The following is an 18,491-nucleotide window of genomic DNA, read 5'->3' on the forward strand; positions in this document are numbered from 1 at the left end:
ATTCTATTCCCATCCTGAATTAAATGTCCTCACTTACTCCTCTCAATCCTTATGGCTCTTTGTGAGCACCTTCTTCATTGCATATATATAATTTGTACTTTGCTTTCTAGCTATTTATGTGCTTCTCTGATCCCACCAGTGGGTTGTCAAGATTTTTGTTTGTTTGTTTACTGCTTTATTTCCCCCAGAAAAAAGCACTTTGTTTAAGTATGTATACCATGGAATATCTATCAGAATATCCAAAAAAAGTATGTTGTGGCTCAATGATTTTATCTAGAATCAGCTGAAATTATTCAAGAGTTTATCACGTAGAGGCCCAGAAGATGATTTGGAGGATGAGAAAGACTATAGGAGCGACAGTCAGATAAAGATGACAGATCTTAGAAGAAGGATAGGGGATTACAATTTTTTAGGCTGGTATCTTTCCTTGAGGGCATTACTCATGTGGTAAATAATCTCTCCTTGCTTATACATTTCTTCATGGCAGCAGAAGCATATTATCTAGTTGGTGAGTTGTGAAAAATAGAAATGGGTTGAAATGGTTCAATCTCAACTCTCCTTTTTGTTTTTGTTTTTTTAGTCTCCCACGCTCAGATCTGCCTGGCCACATAAAAGATACATTCTGGTTTACTGTCCTACCATGAGGTAAGTTTGTCAAGCCTTCCTTTCTACGGAGGCCTGAAGTTGTACATGGTGTCAAGAATGGGGAAAGTAAAATGGCCTAATTTGGTGAGGGACTATTTGCAAGCCCATTTAGCCACAGTCCAAAGACCACATTCTCTAATCAACTTCACTAGAAATAAGGTTGCCATTTTGATAGTCATCTTGTATTTTATTTTATTTTTTAATTGATTCCAATGTCAGAATAGGTATTGTGGTAGGCAGAACTCTAAGACGGTCTTCAAGATTTTCCACTCTCTCTCCTTGTTTACATTCCAGGCATCATCCCTGGGACTTCAAATATGATGGATTGGACTCCCTTGATTAAATTAGGTTATATGGCACACCTTACCTTAGCTAGATGAGACGATTATCCATGTAGGCATGATTTAATCACATGCTCCATTTAAAAACAGAGTTTTCTCTGGCTGGTGGCAAAAGGGAAGGCAGAGATTCAAAGCATAAGAGGGATGCCCAGATTTCCCCTTAAGTATCCCAGGCTGGTCTGAGAATGTTAAGGCAGTTTTTGGAGGTATTAACCCGCTGCCTTCTCAGACCACCAATGCTCTGATAACAAACGCTTATTCTATGACCCTCCCTCCCCCGCCAAAAAAAAAAAAGCATAAGGGGGATTAAATGTTCCATTGCTGAATTGAAGATGAAAGGGACTGTTTCAAGGAATATAGGTGACATCCAGAGATTAAGAGAATTCAAGTTGGCTGCAACTGGCAAGGAAATGGGGACACAGTGTTACAACTGAAAGGGACTGAGTTATGACATCAAAAGAATGAGCTCAGAAGGGAATTTCCTCCAAGGCTGTCTATATGAGAATACAGCTTAACTGATACTTTCATTTCAGCCTATAATATTCTAAGCAGAGAACCCAGGCATGCTGTGTCAAACTTCTGACCTACAGAACTACTAGCTCATAAATGAGTGTTGTTTTAAGTTGTTGATTTATACATGCATAGTCTTTAAAAATTAAAAAATCTACAAAAAGAAGATTCTGAGACAGTAGGAGCCATAATATGCTTTTTGGATCCCTTTAAACTATCCCATAAAAACAAAGAACTGAGAATGTCAAACCAAAGACCCATCAACAACATTTACAACTAAACTAGGTAACAAGATAATTCCCTGTGAACCCCAAATATAAGTGGTAGAAACAAAACCAGAGCTACACGACCTACCCGGTATCTATATCTGTGAAGAAGGAAGTAGAAAAATGGCCACTGGGTTTCTGATGGGCTTCTCCAACAGCTACTCATTGGACAGCGTGACAGTCCACTTGATAACAGAAGCCAAAATGAGCAGGGGATTCTACAGGATCGAGTTGTTGGCTGAGGGCAAGGTAACTCTGAATTCATAAGGCCTGACATCCTGGAAAACGCTGGCGTGCCTTGAATTGGATCATTTTTTTCAGCCCCTTTGGTACAATTGACAAACACTTTTAATCTAGAACATCAATGTTCTTCAGGTCTGGAAATTTTTCTTCATTTATTTTTTTGATAATTTCCTTTCCATTTTCTCTCTTCTCTCTTTTTGGACTTTCTGACTGATCCTCTTATTTTACTGTCTTTTTATTACCGAACACTTTCTCTTTTTATTATTATGTATTTTAACATCTCCCCAAATTACTAATGTGCTGATGGAATCTCATAATGGAAGAGTGGTGCTTGGTTACTAATGGACTTCGCACTAGGGTGATAGAGTCAAATTTGGGGAAATTTCAAATTCTCATATATGTATGTTTTTAGTTCAGTCTGCTACAACAATAAATCCTCAAACACTTTCAACCAGTTCTGTTATTTAAAAATGCAAATGTACCCTCACTTTTATAACTGTTTTGTACCTGAACATTTTGTTTTTCCGGGTGTTGCTGGTGTAAATTAGCCCACGCTGAACTTTCCTCATTACTGGCTTAGATTTGAGGTGTTTACCATGTATTAGTCAGTTATCCCTGTCTATTTGTTTTCCAGTTTCTAAAATTGTGTTGCTGTTGTTTTGCCACTCTTTGTCTTTGTGAGTTTATGCCTTTAAAAAAATATCCATTTACTGACTGTTTTGGCATTTCAGAACAGAGGAAATGTAAATACCTTTGTTCAGTCTACGATGTTTAACCACATATTTGAACTCACCTTTTAGAGTGCAAAGTGACTTTCAGGATATCTGCCTCCCATCCTGAGGATATGGTGACCCTCTCTCAGAGCTCCCATCTGCATAGAATACACATGTGTGAAGTATGCTTGTCATATCTAAACAAACTGCTTATTCTCTGTGCCCTCTAGAAGAATTCTACAAATTTGTTATAAAACTATTTCCTTGAAGGAAAATATTTGGAAGGACAAAGTGGTTACTTTTAAAAAGTGAAATTGGTGGAGGATATATTGATGGTGACAGGAAAATTCTACTCTTTCCTGCATGTATATTTATTGCCTATCTTTATAAAACTACATATATGTAATTAATTAAATTACATTTAACATTATAATTGTTTTTTCAGTAAAAAATAGAAAGGAAGGAAAGTATGAAGAATGGAAAAAAGGAAGGAAGGAAGGAAGGAAGGAAGGAAGGAAGGAAGGAAGGAAGGAAGGGAAGGAAGAAGGAAGGAAGGGAGGGAGGGAGGAAGGAAAGGGATGAGGGAGGGACTCCTTGATAATACAGAACTACATGTAGGTACCTCAACAACCAATTTGTCAATAGCAATCAACATGGTGATGATCATGACACGGATATTGACAAAAGTGATGAAGACCATTACTACCTTCAATTTTACTTTAGATTTGAACAACTTTTGGGCTTTGCTGCTCACTGCCTGGACACCCCACATTTTCTCCCAGTTTGAATAAAGCTTTACTCATGCTTCTTTGTTAAATACCAATGAAATGCATTGATCTCTGCAACCTTAAGCTGTAAGAAAATTCAGTGCAAAAGCCTAGCTTATATAACTTTGAATTCAGACCTTGACAACCAGACAGGATTTATCTCATGCATATGTATTAATTTTAAGTGCTTTTCTGTAACAGTCATTTGACATTTAATATACCATAATTGTATTATTAAATTTAAATGCATATTTGCAATTCTAAAAGGACTACTGAACTTTATGGGTAAAAAATACATTCTTCTTCACCTTGGTTCCTTCTCATCCACCAGTTCTTGTCTAGGATTTATTCTCTTGGCCACCCTAACCCTAATTGGAGTCCCCTCTTCTTTCCTGAACATCAGATTCTCAACTGCCTTCCTGTTTCCATTTCCTAACATTCTGTCCTCTCCTCTCTGTCTAATTTATGCTCGCTCATTCTTGCTGTGTCTTTGTTCCTTTGAGGTGCTGATGTCCTATGCTTCCGCTTTTTGCAGTCAGTCCTTCACGGACTCACATCTCTCACTCATCCGTGCAGCAGTTTCAAGATGCTACAGTGACATTCAGTCCTCACCTACAATCTTTTAGCACAGTCTAAGGGAGCATTTTCCAAACACTAAAGTGGTCTGCCACTGAAAAAGGCTGCCTCAAGTGGTAATGAGCTCCCAATCACAACTCTTTCAAGAAGGGAGACAAGAGATGCTGAGTGCCTGGAGTTGGGGGGGGTGGGGGGGAATGGCCTGAAAAGCCTTTGAGTCTCTTCTTTAATCAGGATATAGTATCCTTCTTTACTCTCGTTGCTCTAACAGTTAATTAACAAGCGCTGCCGGAACTCCAGCTCTCCTCTGAAAACTCTTAAACTTTGACCTTGTATAATGTCGGGTAGCTACGTACTGGTCTTAGACGTCACTTACTTCAACAGTATCATTTTTATCAGAAATAAAACGGAGACCCAGAGAAGTCAAGTCTTGGCCCAACTTCCAGTTTGCCAGTGGCAGAGCTGATGCAAGGACCCTGGTCTCTGATTCACACTTGAGTGCTCCCCACTCACGCCTTCAGCCTTGGTCACACAAACAACTGGTGGTGAGTTCCTTGACAGTGACCTTCCATTTATGGCTCTGTCATCTCTGTGCATTTGCATCTGTTCTTTGCCCTGTCATGTACAACTTTTCCAATTTTCTCTCACACTGTTAAGTCTCATTTATCCTTCAGTATGAAAGTCATGCATTATCATCCCAGAAAAGCTTTCTTCATCTCCCTTTGCTACTTTGATCTCCCTGTTTAGCAGAGGTGTCACCCTCCTATGTTCTGTTTGAACCCTGAGTTTAATTCTATGGTACTTAGTTACACAGTATTGCACTGCCTGTTTATTAAACATCACCTCTACTGGAATGTAAGCTTCTGGAGGGCAGGGTCTGTGCATTTTTCAACTCTCCATTTCCAAAGGCTGCCATAGAAGGATGGGAAAATATCTGTTAAATTGAGAAATTAAATATGCTAATCTCACTACTTCTCATAAGCCTCTTATAGCACTACATATATATATTCTCTTTTACCTTGTTTTTTTTTTTTTTTTTTTTTTTTTACCATCTACCAGTTCTTCTCTAGGCTTTCTTCTGTCTGCTTTTCTTACTCTGAGTAGAATCCACTTTTCCTTCCTCAACCTCACCTTCTCAATTCCTTTACTTTCCATTTCTCTACTCTTCTCTCTCTGCAATTCACCCACTCTCAGCTACTGTTTTCCTTTTTGGAAGGAAAGGAAATTTCCATTCTATGTGGAAATGGCTAGTGCTTCTGTTCCCTGAAAAGCATTTTCACCCAATCAGCCTCTCACAGTCATATCTCTCACTTACCACGTTGGGCAGCTTCCTTCTTGAGAGAGAGGTCAGCCTCTACTTTGCTGACTCAGTCTGGGGAAGAGTTGTTTGCAAACAGAGCGTAGAGTCTCTGATTTTGTTGATGCCTATCTCCCTCTACAAAAGCTATTCTAGGAAGATTCTCAAAGTGTCTGAGAGTTAAGCCAGTCATTATTTCATTTCTGCTCAGTTAAAATTTGTGACCTGTAGACCTACTGAAGATATGATAAGTAGTTACTATTGATTTCCTCTTTCTTTCTATAAATTGTCAGTGTATATGTTTATTGCAAAATAGTTTTCCCCAATCAGTCTATTACACAGACACATCTTACCCTAAGGATTAGTTGTATGTACTACAACTGCTGCTTCTTTGAAGCATTTGGACAATGCACTTCCATTCATAGGTGTGATGTTCTGCAATCACAGAAAGGGTTTGGTCATTCGCCACCGACAGTGTTTGCTGCTGCAGCCATTTGGTCTGAAAGCTTGGGTGCTGCCAGGGAAGGGTCAGGAGACATAGCTGGATTCCTGTCTGTGGTGTACTACACTGAGTTGCAAGACAGGAAGACTACTGCAGGATGACAGCTGACTTGAGAGCAGTAATGAAGAGCTTCAATGCAAAACCATACCAATAATTCTTGAGGCTAGCACGTAGGAAAATAGTCCAGAAAATCTGATGAGTGTAGTCCAATTTCCCAAGTTGAATTTTCATAGAATATATCTTATGAAATGCAGAATACATTCTTCTAGGACAAATAGAAGAAATTTGATATCATATACCATTTCCCCAGTGGGTCATCTAGATGAAAAAAACCTATGAAATATATAGAGCTTCCATGACGTTTAGAGCAGTTCATGGATGACAGCCTCATAAAGTGATGAGACAAAAAGAGGCCAAAGTGACCTGACACTGAGCTTCTGAGTTCAAGAAGAGTTACTACCATGTTTCCCCGAAAATAAGACCTAGCTGGACAATCAGCTCTAATGTGTCTTTTGCAGCAAAAATTAATAGAAGACCTTGTCCTATTTTACTACAATATAAGACCCAGTCTTATATAATATAATGTAATATAAGACTGGATCTTACATTAATTTTTCCTCCAAAAGACACATTGGAGCTAATTGTCCGGCTAGGTCTTATTTTCAGGGAAACAGGGCATAAGCTCACCTTGGGCACCCAATATGAGATGGCATGCTCTGTATGGATAAACTCTGAGTTGAAGCAAGGGTGGCATTTATACTGCTCTTAAAATAGCAAAAGATTTTGTCATTTAACTTGTAGTAGGTTTTCTTTTTGCCTTTACACTTGCCACATGAAAGCTGCCTTTATATGAGTGTCACTAGACTGTCTTTTTATAAATCACTGCTGCCTTGCCAAATAGATACGTGCATCAGTAAGACAGTCTTTTTTGCATAAGTCTCATAAATCAACATCACTGAACAATTCCCAGCATAGGTAGTCTTTTACATTTAAAATTGAGAACACAAAAAACAGGAGGCTATGATGTGGAAAGAAAAAGAAATATCTTAAGAAATTCTGTGTTTGTTGAGAGTGGGAGAGAAAGAGAGCGAGATTGAGCCAGGAAAAAAAGTTTCCCATATTTAGATGCCCTGAGTTATGAGCCAAAAGCCACAGAGAGGCTTGGAGGGGAATTACAAAGATAGAGTTTTCCTTTATAGCTAGTCCTGGCTTGCATTTTGTTCTTCCCCCTGGAAGGGAGGCTGTCTTTGATATTGCCTCATGTAGCACTGGCCCACTGGCCCACCCTAAAATGCATATTCTTGAGAAAAAGAGCATGGTTAGTGTGATATCCAAAGAAGGTTAAAATATATATATATTAATTTCAATGAAAAAGAACACTGAAAATCATGATAACTAGTTCACTGAGTGCTTGCTCTCAGCTGGGTACTTTCTGAAAGACATTACCAGTAAAAACACATTTAATTCCCCCAGGAAACCTCTAAGAGGCACTACAGTCATTTCCTTTTTATAGAAAAGGAAACTGAGACATAGAGGTATCATTAAATAACTTGGGGGAAATAACACAGCTGTTAAATGGCAGAGCAGTAGTTGAATATGGACAACGTGGCCTCAAGGTCCATGCTGCTCCAGCAGCAGAAATATAACTACAGATACTCTCAAGTTGAGAAATGAACTCCATGAGCAGGGCCCTCCCTTACGATGATCTGTGTGGCTATTCTTAGAACACGGACTCAAATTTGGCAATGCCCTTGACCTTGCTTGAAATTACTTTCCGAAATAAGTTCTATCCGGTGTGAAATTGACCTTGCTTGAAATTACTTTCTGAAATAAGTTCAATCCGGTGTAAAATTTTGAAGGGGATAGATTGGAACGTGATTTTAGGGATACATGGAGTGGCCCAAGTTCAGTCTAACACGAACTGTTGGAAAGATCTATGGCTGTGTCCAGAGTGTACCCTGTCATCTAACTGGTACATGATACATGGAAAACTTCCTTCCCTTCTCCTCACCTTAGTTAACTCATCTGTAAAACTAAGAAGAGAATAATACTTTTTATAGAGTTTGTTGGTGAAATTATATATTCTTGGCCCTTAGTAAACATCAACAAATGACCATCATTAAATTTTAGCCTGAATGCCTATGGTCACACTTCTCATGGGATCCAGGTTGCAGGATCAGGTTTCCAGGGCTTCACTACCACCTGCAGAGAAGGGATGGAGCATCGCCAAATCCCCAACTCAAGCCATGAGAACCAAGAAGACTAATCACAAAGGATCATTTAAAGAAAGAAGCCTCTTCTACCTTTTGATTCTGTAGAAGAACATTTTGAGTCAAGCTAGCGTTGTATAACTCTGAAAACAAGACAAGACAAATTTTTTTTCTTTTCTTTTTTTTTTTTTTTTTTTTAGTGCTCAGGGCAATGTGGTAGAAACTAGAAGATTCCACACCTTAATGGGACAGAACAAACCCAAGATATGGGTTATATTGGAAAGTATCCTAAGAAAGCCAAAATCAGACATATCCCAGAAATCATACCTGCCCAATCTAAGGAACAACAAGGCTATCCCCAGTGCCTGCTACCTTCTCTCCACTTTTCCCTCTGGCTCCAGCAAATTCTCCACTAGGGAAGGGAATAGAAGGGAAAGGTTTATTTCAATTATATTCCTGAGAATTGATCCTTTACTGTTACATCCTTTGAATCTGAATTTTCTGGGAAATGGGAAAAGCAGGCATGATCCAAAAACCTCAGTGCTAATTCTGAGATATAATTTGCTCCAGCTGGAGGACACCACTGTTTTGAGAGCCTTTACATACATGCACAGACTTTTGAGGCGTAAGTCTGAAGTGCTAAGTGGATCTCAAAGCCCCACCCCCTTGCAAAAGTCCCATGAATTTTTCAGTTACCATGCTTATTTATCTAACTAAAGGTATCTAAATATATTGAAGTGGATTTTAGAAAAATATGTGTTCCCCTTGATTAATCTTTATGCCTTTTTTCTCAGCTATTAATAATTAAATGTCCTATAATATTTTTGTTTTGGCTCCCTGGAAGCTAAATGAAATGTAATGTTACTACTGTGTTTCCCCGAAAATAGGACCTAACTGGAAAATAAATGATTTTTTCAGGATGCCGTCTCCTGAACATAAGCCCTAATGTGTCTTTTGGAGCAAAAATTAATATAAGAACCGGTCTTATTTTTGGGGAAACACGGTATAATAGTTCAGATTTTTTGTGTATTTATATACTTCTCCCTCTTCGTTATTCTAATTGTCTGTGCCTATTGCTGAACAAGGTATTTTTGTAAGACATCCTAAGTCATTATTAAAAGTAGGTTATATATAAATTATTTACGAACAAGAAAAATAGATATTTATTCTCTAAAAATGCATAATCTAGATTATATTGGAATTTTACACCCCCCTCTCAGATTTCTCCTTTCCTCTTTTCCCTGGGTTTTACAGTTAAGTGCCTCTGGAGGTGCCTTTTTACTCATTTTGTGATAACAGTATAGAACAAACATTAATCCAGAAGTCCCCATCTAATATTAACAAGAATATTTCAAGGAGGTCCATTTGAAAGGGCTTGGCTATTATGTGCTATGTCATAGCTTTTCACATAACAGGTCTGAAGATAATCGTTTCTGAGAAAAGATGAAAAGGGCCCAAGACTTAGGGATGAGAAATGATGACAAGTCTGGAGAACAGGCCGGATGAAAGAAGGGTACAGGGCATTGTCAGCATGCCACACAGAGGCTTTGGTACAGTCGGCATGCACTGAAAAAAACGATGAAAAAACACAAAGAGCACACCGTGCCTTTGCTCTCCCACGTGCCTTGATAAATACCATAGTCAGCAGGGAGATGAAGGTCCCCTGTTCTCCAGAGAAAGCGCGAGGCAGGGTGAGTACAGCTCCCTCCCTTCCTGCTCCCTTTCCTTTCTCTCTCTTCAGCGCCTCTCCATTTCTTTTTCACATTCCCCGGGCCATTATTAGGCTTTCTTTTTGTACACCTTTGAGATTTCTATTTCATCTCAGTCTGACTCCATCCAGATTTTCAGCAAAAAGTTTCTGTTTTGTTTTGTGATTTCGTGGAGCAGAGTTTGTTCTAGGCTTTGCATACTTCAAAAGCAGCTCCGTGTCTTTCAGCTTCTCTTCTCCTGGTACACCTGTGACAATCCCTCCCTCCCCACCCAAGCTGCTCAGACCTGTGACTGAGCCCCTCTCTGGCCTTAGGCTCAAGTCACCTGCACATGGCAGGTATGAGGCAAGCATTTCATGATTCACCTGGAAAATACAAGTCTCGGATGCTTCTCTGGGGGAAAACCCTGGCAGCCCATCGCTCTGTTTCTGGGACATTTCAGGGACTCTCCATCACTGAAAAACACCAGATGGGATGGATAGAGGCAATTTTGGAGAGAGTGCTGTGAGATCGGCTTCTTCAGTGGTCTTTCCAGCTGGAAGCAGAGAGGCCAGGAAGCACACGGTTCTCAGCCTAGTTTCACCGCCTCGAGAGCTACAGATGGCTTCCCCAAGCACCTGAAGTCTGTGCTGCTTCCCTGGATGGAATAAGCTGCAAGCTGTGGAAACTCTTTTGTCTTTCCACAGAGCAACTCAGAACCCGGCTTCTTTCTGCCTTGAGAATGACAGCAAAGAGAGGACACAGAGTAGAATAAAGCCAGAAGGTGGGGAAATTAATGTTTAATGTTTGAAACTCCATGGGGCTGGCCAACTGCTCAGAAATGTGCATCAGGGGATATTTATAACACTGCTTCAGGTGGGCACATATAAGCAAGACTTTGAAAATGATGCAGGTATCTTCCTCCAGAAAGATGTGGGTTCATGAGTTGAGTTTGAATTAACTGCATGATTCTTATACATTACTAAGTGTAGTAATTTTCTCGTCCTTTTCTTTCCTTGTTTTTTTTTTTTTTTTTTCTTTCTTCCTTTCCTTTTCTTACCTTTTGATTCTTACTTCACTCTTCAGTCAATGAACATCAGTCAGTGGTCTGATTGGCTGGGATCAAGACACATAGACAAAGAGCCACTTGACTGAAGCATTTCCACTACTGTTTAATGAGTCTTCCATTTGTTTCCACTGTCCTCTGAATGTTGAAAGCTAGGGCTGAGGGTCACTGACAGATCTGGCATGGTGAAGGCTCTAGAAAGATGAGTAACCCTGGGGCAGCTATCAGAAACTCAGGCAGAGCTACTTTTTTTTTTGCAGAGCTGCTTATAGGAGGCCACCAGTGGTTACTTTGTGTTGGGCTCAGGGATATTCCACTGTTAGTCAAGACCTCTCAGTTGCTGTCTGTGGTCATGGAAATTATGAAGAAAAACTAAATATTTTCCTGATTGGCATATGATTTGCATCTTGGTTCTTATTCCTTTATTCAAAGCCAAATTACAAGTCCCCTGATCGATCTTTCTACATTCCTCTCTGCTTCCCAAATCTGTGAAGTGCAGGCGGATACCAGGCAGAACCTATGGACTCCAGTAGGAACCAATTCAAGGCAAAGCTTGGCCTTGCATTTCTCATTGCTTCTCAACTGCTTCTCAATGGCTGAGAGGCAAGAAGGAGTGGCACTGATAACCTTAAGCTCAAAACTCCATAAAAGCTGATGGGCTAGTGGTTACACTAGCAAGCCTGCTGGAATACAGATGCCATTCTTCTTTCGAGACAAAGGAGGAGGCTGACTGTTCGTTCCTGCTATGACCCACACAATGCCATGGGATTCCATTTATGATGCCACACGTCACTCCAGCTGTTGGCCAGGCCGAAGAAAAGTGCAGGGCAAGCCAGGTAACAGGCAGGAGTAGAGGGTCCTGACATAGGAACATAGCCTTTGTACAAAAAAAAAAAAAAAAAGTTGTTATAGTAAAGGGCTTGGGAATTGTCAAAGTATTTTTGTATGTGTTGATGTATTTCATTCCTGTACAAAACCTCAAGTATGACAAAGGAAACCTACCCCAGAATCTATTGGTTTTCTGTCTAAAGCGTGGAAGGTGAGCTGCAGCATGGTACTTGTCCAGAAGCACAAGGCTTTGGCTGAAACCTTCCTATACTGTGTGAGTTCATTCACGGGGCATTGGAATGTGTCATGCCAGCTCTGTGCAGTTTTGGAGTCTGAGCGATCAGACACACAGAAATATAAATGACAAAACAAACTGTGATGAGGATTGAAAATCCTGCTATGTATTTGATAGTGGATCCAGTACCTAAAATATTGTTTAATGTAATGCTTATAACATCTGATCCTCATTGATGGGAGAAAACTGATGCACAGAGACAAGGCATTTACTAAGCCACAAAGTTAGTGAATGATGTGCCAGAAATTAAATCCAGGTCTGACTGCAAATTATATATATGTGGCTTTTATAATATCCAATTTCCTCCAAATAAGGTCTAGTACTTAAACAGTGCTTTCTCACTTATAAAACATGCCCATGCACTCTATTGCACTGGACCCTTATCACCCCTGTATGTGATGGGGAACATTAAAAGCGATAACACTGGGGTTTCGTCCCAGATGCTGACTCTGACTTCAGAATCCAGACCATCATCCAAACAATGTCATTACACTGTCTGTCAAGCTGTGCCTTCCCCACACCCCCGTGCCATGCCTTATAATACACTCGACGTGCACGGGTCTATGGGAGGGTAGGAGCTATTGATTGCAGCGAAAGAGATCTCCAGAAGCTTTGTGAAAGAAGTGACATTTGAGCTAGCCTTCAAGAGATTAAGTATCTAAGGAACAGATAGGTTTAGTGGCTTGTTTAAAATTTCCTAAGTTCTTCAAATACAGTTTTCTTATATTCAAATTCAGACTTTTTCAAGAATGTATAATAACAGACTTATCGAGTTGTTCCTTCCTTCCTCTACATACCTTATTTCCCTTTCCTTGAGCTACAGACAAAGAAATATGCAGAGTTTGGAAGAGCAAGAGCCGCAGACTCTCCAAAGATTATGTATAAAAATATATTAGTGTCATTCCATGGAGTCAAATACAAATGGTACAAATTGAAAGCATAGATTCATGCCCAGACTAATTCAACTCCTCTTGCGAATAAATACAGCTTACATTTGCTCTATGCGTATGTGCAATATAAAACATACCAGTATATTAATCCAAACGTGAAAACGGCCCTAGCAAGGGTTCCATTCACAAAGTGATATAAAGCAGAAAGAAAGCTGGACTCTATCGTCAAATTTTAAAAAGCTATACTTCCGTACAGCTTTCAAAAGCATATAAAACCCTTTTCTCGTGTAAAATAAATACGAATCCTGAGTAGTTTTAATTAGCGATCTTGCAGACACACCGCACCTGTTCCAATTCATCTGCAGAGATAAAAACCCTTCACCCTTTTCATTCGCTGACAAGTTAATAGACATTCCCAGCTCATGCCAGCCCGTGGAATATGGCAGCTTTCTTGTGACAGGTGAATAATAAAGCCACACGAGAACGCGGCCACTGGACATAGAGCATTCTCAGTGAGTGTAAATTCCTGAGTAGTAATAATAAACCCACCATTATTCTGCAGGCCTGTGCATGTGTCACAGATTCATCACTTTGTTTTTATTAACAGATTTATCGAGGTATAATTTACATAGCACACAGTCCACCCTTCTAAAGTGTACACTTCACTAATGTTTAATATATTTGTAGAGCAGTGCAACCATCACTACAATATAATTTTAAAAATTTCTATCCACCCCTCCTCAAAAGAAACCTCACGCCCATTTACAGGTATCTCCTATCCCCCCCACACACACACACACCTCAGTCCTAAACAACAACTGCGATGCTTCCCTTCTACTGCATTTAATATAGAAGATATTGACTGTCCCATTTCCTGCTGCTTTGTGTATTGGGCCGATGAATAATTAAATGGAGCTTTTATGCAGCGGAGAACAAGGTATGATATGGCTATTACATGGCTGCGTGTGTGTGTGTGAGCATCTGTGTTCATGTGTCCATGCACATAGGCCAAAAGGAAATGCGATAAATCATTCACGAAGAGAAGAAGAGGTTGGAAGTCAGTTTACACTTTTCAGAGCAAAAGCTGTCAGTAGAGATATTCAAAAAGGACATAATGAGATGCATTTTGTTGAGCAAAGAACAAAAATACAATGGCAGTGCATTCTCATTATTTGGGGACTCTGCATTTGCAATCACTCACTTACTAAAATGTATTTGTAAATTCAAAATGGATACTCGTGGTTTGCACTCATTTGTGGACCTGTGTAGAGCAGTGAAACATTGGAGTCCCTTGGGTTTTCTCCCCCATGCTCCCAGCCAAGATCAGTCAGGCAACACTCTGCCTTCTGGTTTCAGCTCTCAGACAGGGGTGACTAGAGGATGGAGAAGATACCCTGGAGAATAGGTGGAATTGAAAATGATTTCTGGGTTTAAGTAGACTGGGCAGAAGCCCCATTTGAGTTTCTGGTGCTGTATTATATCTGTCCTGATGGGTAGCTCAGGCACAGAGTTGTGCCCTGGCTTTAACCCTGTGCCACAGAAGGAAACACTGGCTTCTAGGGGTTGGAATTCAATTGATCCTTTATCCACTACAGCTCAGGGAGCTTCCTTTGTGGCTATTCTGAGAAGGAGTTTATTCTTTGGGAAAATGTAAGCCTATTGCATGGATACAAACTCGAAGAATTATTTTTACAAGTTGAATACCTCATTAAAAATAAGAAAAGAGTTTCAAATGAAAATGTCATTCAGTCAGAATATGAGAAGTTGAAAATCTTCATTCAATTATCCATGTGTATTTATAACTCTTGAGCCAAAGTAGGATATAAGGGCTGCCCAATAACAATATAAAAATCTGAGACACCAGAATTTCCCAACCAGACTTATGAGAAGTACTCCCACATTGTTCTAGGCCCTTAAAAATAGCATATAATGTTTATTAAAATATATGTTCAACTTAATAAAAATTAATTTTATAAATTGAATATATAAATACAATGTATGTATTTATTTCATGGACCACTGATGTTTTTATTAGTGCTCAAAAATTAACTTCCAAAAACTTTTAAAAACTAGATTTCTAGTTAACATCTTAACATGCATACTTTTAATGATTAATAAAATTTCTTCTAAGATCCCATGAAAACATCACATATTACATAATTAAATAAAAAAATTATGTAATTTAGAAAAAGCTTATAAACCCCTGGAATTTGGGGACAAAAAGGAACTCAGACTAAAATAGGGTACGATATTCACTGATGATGAGACTAATAAATCTGGCTTGAAAAAAGGATCATGTTTTGTGTATGGTCTGCCACCTGAACTAAAATATTCACGCAGCCAGGAAAATGGTAACAGAAACTTATATCATTGCATTCATTGTCTAACCCTTGCTGGAGGCCATAGAAGACTAAGCAGAAATCTAAGCAGCCACTACTTCCCACCCCCACCCATCTCCATCTCATAATGAATATATCCTGGACCTAAGGGGGTGATTGTGCAGAATAATGCGATGACCAGTATCTGGGGTCAGTGGAACCTAAGTTAAACCCTAGTCCCACCACTTACTAGCTTAGGCATTTTACTGAGGCTTTCTAAGTATTAATTTTCTCATCTGTAAAATGGGAACGATAACAGTACTTATTTCAAAGAGTTGTGATGCTTATTTGAGGCAGTATCCATGGCAGTTACCCCAAGATTCCACATACAATATGTACTCAATAACTGCTCTTACTCTTCATCTATCAAACATTATTGTGCTTTTTGCCACTATCTCATACATACAGGGAGCAAGAAAAGATGAGAGAGAGGAGAAGAGAGAGACAGGAGAGGAACAGGAAGCAGATAGCGTATATAACCTACGATTGGACTGAGGGTATAAGAGGAGACTGTGGTCTGAAAAGTAACCGTATATTGCTTGACTTACATCATCCTATGCATGACATTTTCTTCGTCAAATATATAAAACAAAGCTTATTATGAGCACAAGGCCAAATTGACAGAAATGTTTAGCTTTTTAGTGGATAAGTAGTCTTAAAAGAAACACATTTATAAAAACTAGAAAAGAATAAAATATTTTCAAACTTTGCATCCTTAAATACAGAACACAATTGTTAATAATGTACTATTAATGATACATACCCTACAAACACCGAGTATGTAATTTTAAGAACACACTAGTTACTTAAAACTTCACATTTTAAAATTACACTTTAAACTATTACCGATACTTAAGAATAAACATATAAGACTCTCTGACACCAAAGCCATTAAAGTACATTACTGGAAAGTAATAATAAAAGTTTAGAGGACAAAACGAAATAAGAACATTACAAATTTGTTTTAAATACATCAGGAAAAAATCTTTAGTTTGTTTGCAGCAACCAGAAGACATTTTTAAATCAAAATTTGTGGAATTTACCCAAAGTTATGCTCAGAGGCCAATGTACAGTCCCAAATGCTTTAATTATTCATTAATATATATCAATAAGCTGAGCATTCAACTTCTGTAAATTAAGACAACCATCCTATGGGCAGCAGAAAAATAAAAAAAATATCAAAATCAGTTGATGTGATACATTCAAAAAGGACATTTGAAAAATAAACTGAAGAAGTTATTCTATGGAGTAATAAAGAACATAATGAATTAAACAGCGAAAGAACTTTCTGTTTTAATCAAGAACAAAAGAACAAAAGCACAAATATATCACCTTAGAATGAAAGGGCCATATTTCAACAGAGTGGTTATTGAAAGATGTAAAAAAAAAAAAAAAAAAAAATATGTAAAAGTCTATGCCAACAAATTCAAAAACCTTAAGGAAAAAGATACTTTTATAAAGCATTTTTAAACGATGAAAAGTGACTCAAGAAATCTTAGAAAACAAAAAAATGTCTAATACTTTTTTGAAAGAATGAAAAATAATCAAAGGCTTACTAGTGTCTCACAGTTTTACTAATCACTTCTTCTAGATTGTTAAAAATATTCCAATGTTATGTCAAACATTTCATCATTTGGAAAAATGTAGAAAGATTACCAAATTATTTTATAATGCTAGTATCACCCTGAGAATCAAACCTTGATGAATATATCCCATAATTATAGACCAACATTTATTTATGCAATTGCAAAATTGCTAAAAAAAATTGTTCACAAACTGTATATTAATAGAAGAATTTATGACACACAAGTAGGATTTTTTTTCCATTATTGTTATTGTTATTAGGACACACAAGTAGGATTTTTTTCCATTATTGTTATTAGCAGTATTTTTTTCCATTGTTGTTATTTTTTCCATTATTGTTATTGTTATTAGGAAAAGTATTTTTAAAAAGAACAGATAAATATATTTCTTCAACAAAAGATCTATTCTAAACTAACATAATATGAATTCTCAGTCATTAAGGTAATATTATGGTTCCTGGAAAACACTGCAGGCCTTTTTACTTAAATAAGGATTATGATAGAGTTGCCTACTATGTATCCCTGTTGTTACCTCACATTGTTTTAAAACGCTGACCAAGTTAAGAAGACATGAAACAAAATCTGTAGTGATTGGTAATGAGGAGACAAGTATCAATATTTATGAGTTGCTTCTGTGGAAACCCACGATAATTAACTGAAATATGATTCAAGACATTATAAAGTGAATTAAAATCTTTCCAGTGCACCGGAAATAATAAATTGGTAGATGCAATGAGAAAATATGCTATTATGAGGGCAACAAATTATAGACTACATGGAACACCTTGATAAGAAATGTGGGGAACTTATAGAAATTAAACAAACAAAATAAACCCAAATTACTAAAAATATGAGATGCATCATGTTTCTAGAGGGAATAGCAAATAGTGTAAGGGTGTTACGTCCCCATTAATCAATATATAGTTTTAAGATAAACCTGATCAAGATTTAAATTAGATTGTTTTGCTCTTTTGGGTAAGGACAGGGGAAACTTGAAAAAGTTATCTGAAAGTTTGATTGGAGGGAAACACAAATAATGTTGAAACAGAAAGTCACAATATGTGGTAAAAAAATTACCAGGTTTTAATGGATATGTAGTGATAAAATTACAACTAGTAGATAGTTGAATTGGTGTAGGAATGAGAACTCATGTTAATTGAATAGAGTAGTTGGTCTTAAACCACACTACAAAATTTATTAGAATCTAATTATGATAAAAAAGCAACATATACCAATGGGAAATCAATTAATTATTCAGGATATCATATTAGGAGAAAAGTTAAATACTATATGATAGAGTAATAAAATTAGATTTGTTCCTATACAATTCATTAATATATATTCCATATGTTTAAAGAGTTAATATAGAAAAAAAAAGACACCGTTCAAAAAGATCTACTCAATATACTCACTTGTGCATGTATGTATGTGTGTATAGAAGATAAATTTTTCAAAACATAAATCAGCCAAAATATATCCAAAACATGTAGTTCAGTAAAAATGTAGGGTGCAAAATAAATATATGAATCCAGTTTTGTTAAAAAGTAAAATATGTACTTTTATGTGTATATGTAAATAAATATGCAGATGACACCTGCAATGATACATAAAGGCTGATAAAAATATATTTTAGGGGATGTTAATGTGATTAGGTAAAGGTCAAGGTGAACTTCTGTTTTATTTTTGTTTCTCA

The 18,491-nt window shown here is 37.7% G+C and overlaps 1 long non-coding RNA gene across 3 annotated transcripts in view; it reads left to right on the top strand.

Annotated features, from left to right (window-relative positions):
• LOC141571812 (uncharacterized) overlaps positions 1 to 18,491 on the top strand; it is a 578,309-nt gene that overhangs the window by 539,104 nt on the left and 20,714 nt on the right. For all 3 annotated transcript variants that reach the window (XR_012496871.1, XR_012496869.1, XR_012496870.1), the window contains one exon: positions 581 to 645. This is a non-coding gene — a long non-coding RNA (uncharacterized LOC141571812). The remainder of the gene's footprint in view (positions 1 to 580; positions 646 to 18,491) is intronic.

Source organism: Rhinolophus sinicus, linkage group LG05, assembly GCF_036562045.2.
Source record: "Rhinolophus sinicus isolate RSC01 linkage group LG05, ASM3656204v1, whole genome shotgun sequence".
NCBI lineage: Eukaryota > Metazoa > Chordata > Mammalia > Chiroptera > Rhinolophidae > Rhinolophus > Rhinolophus sinicus.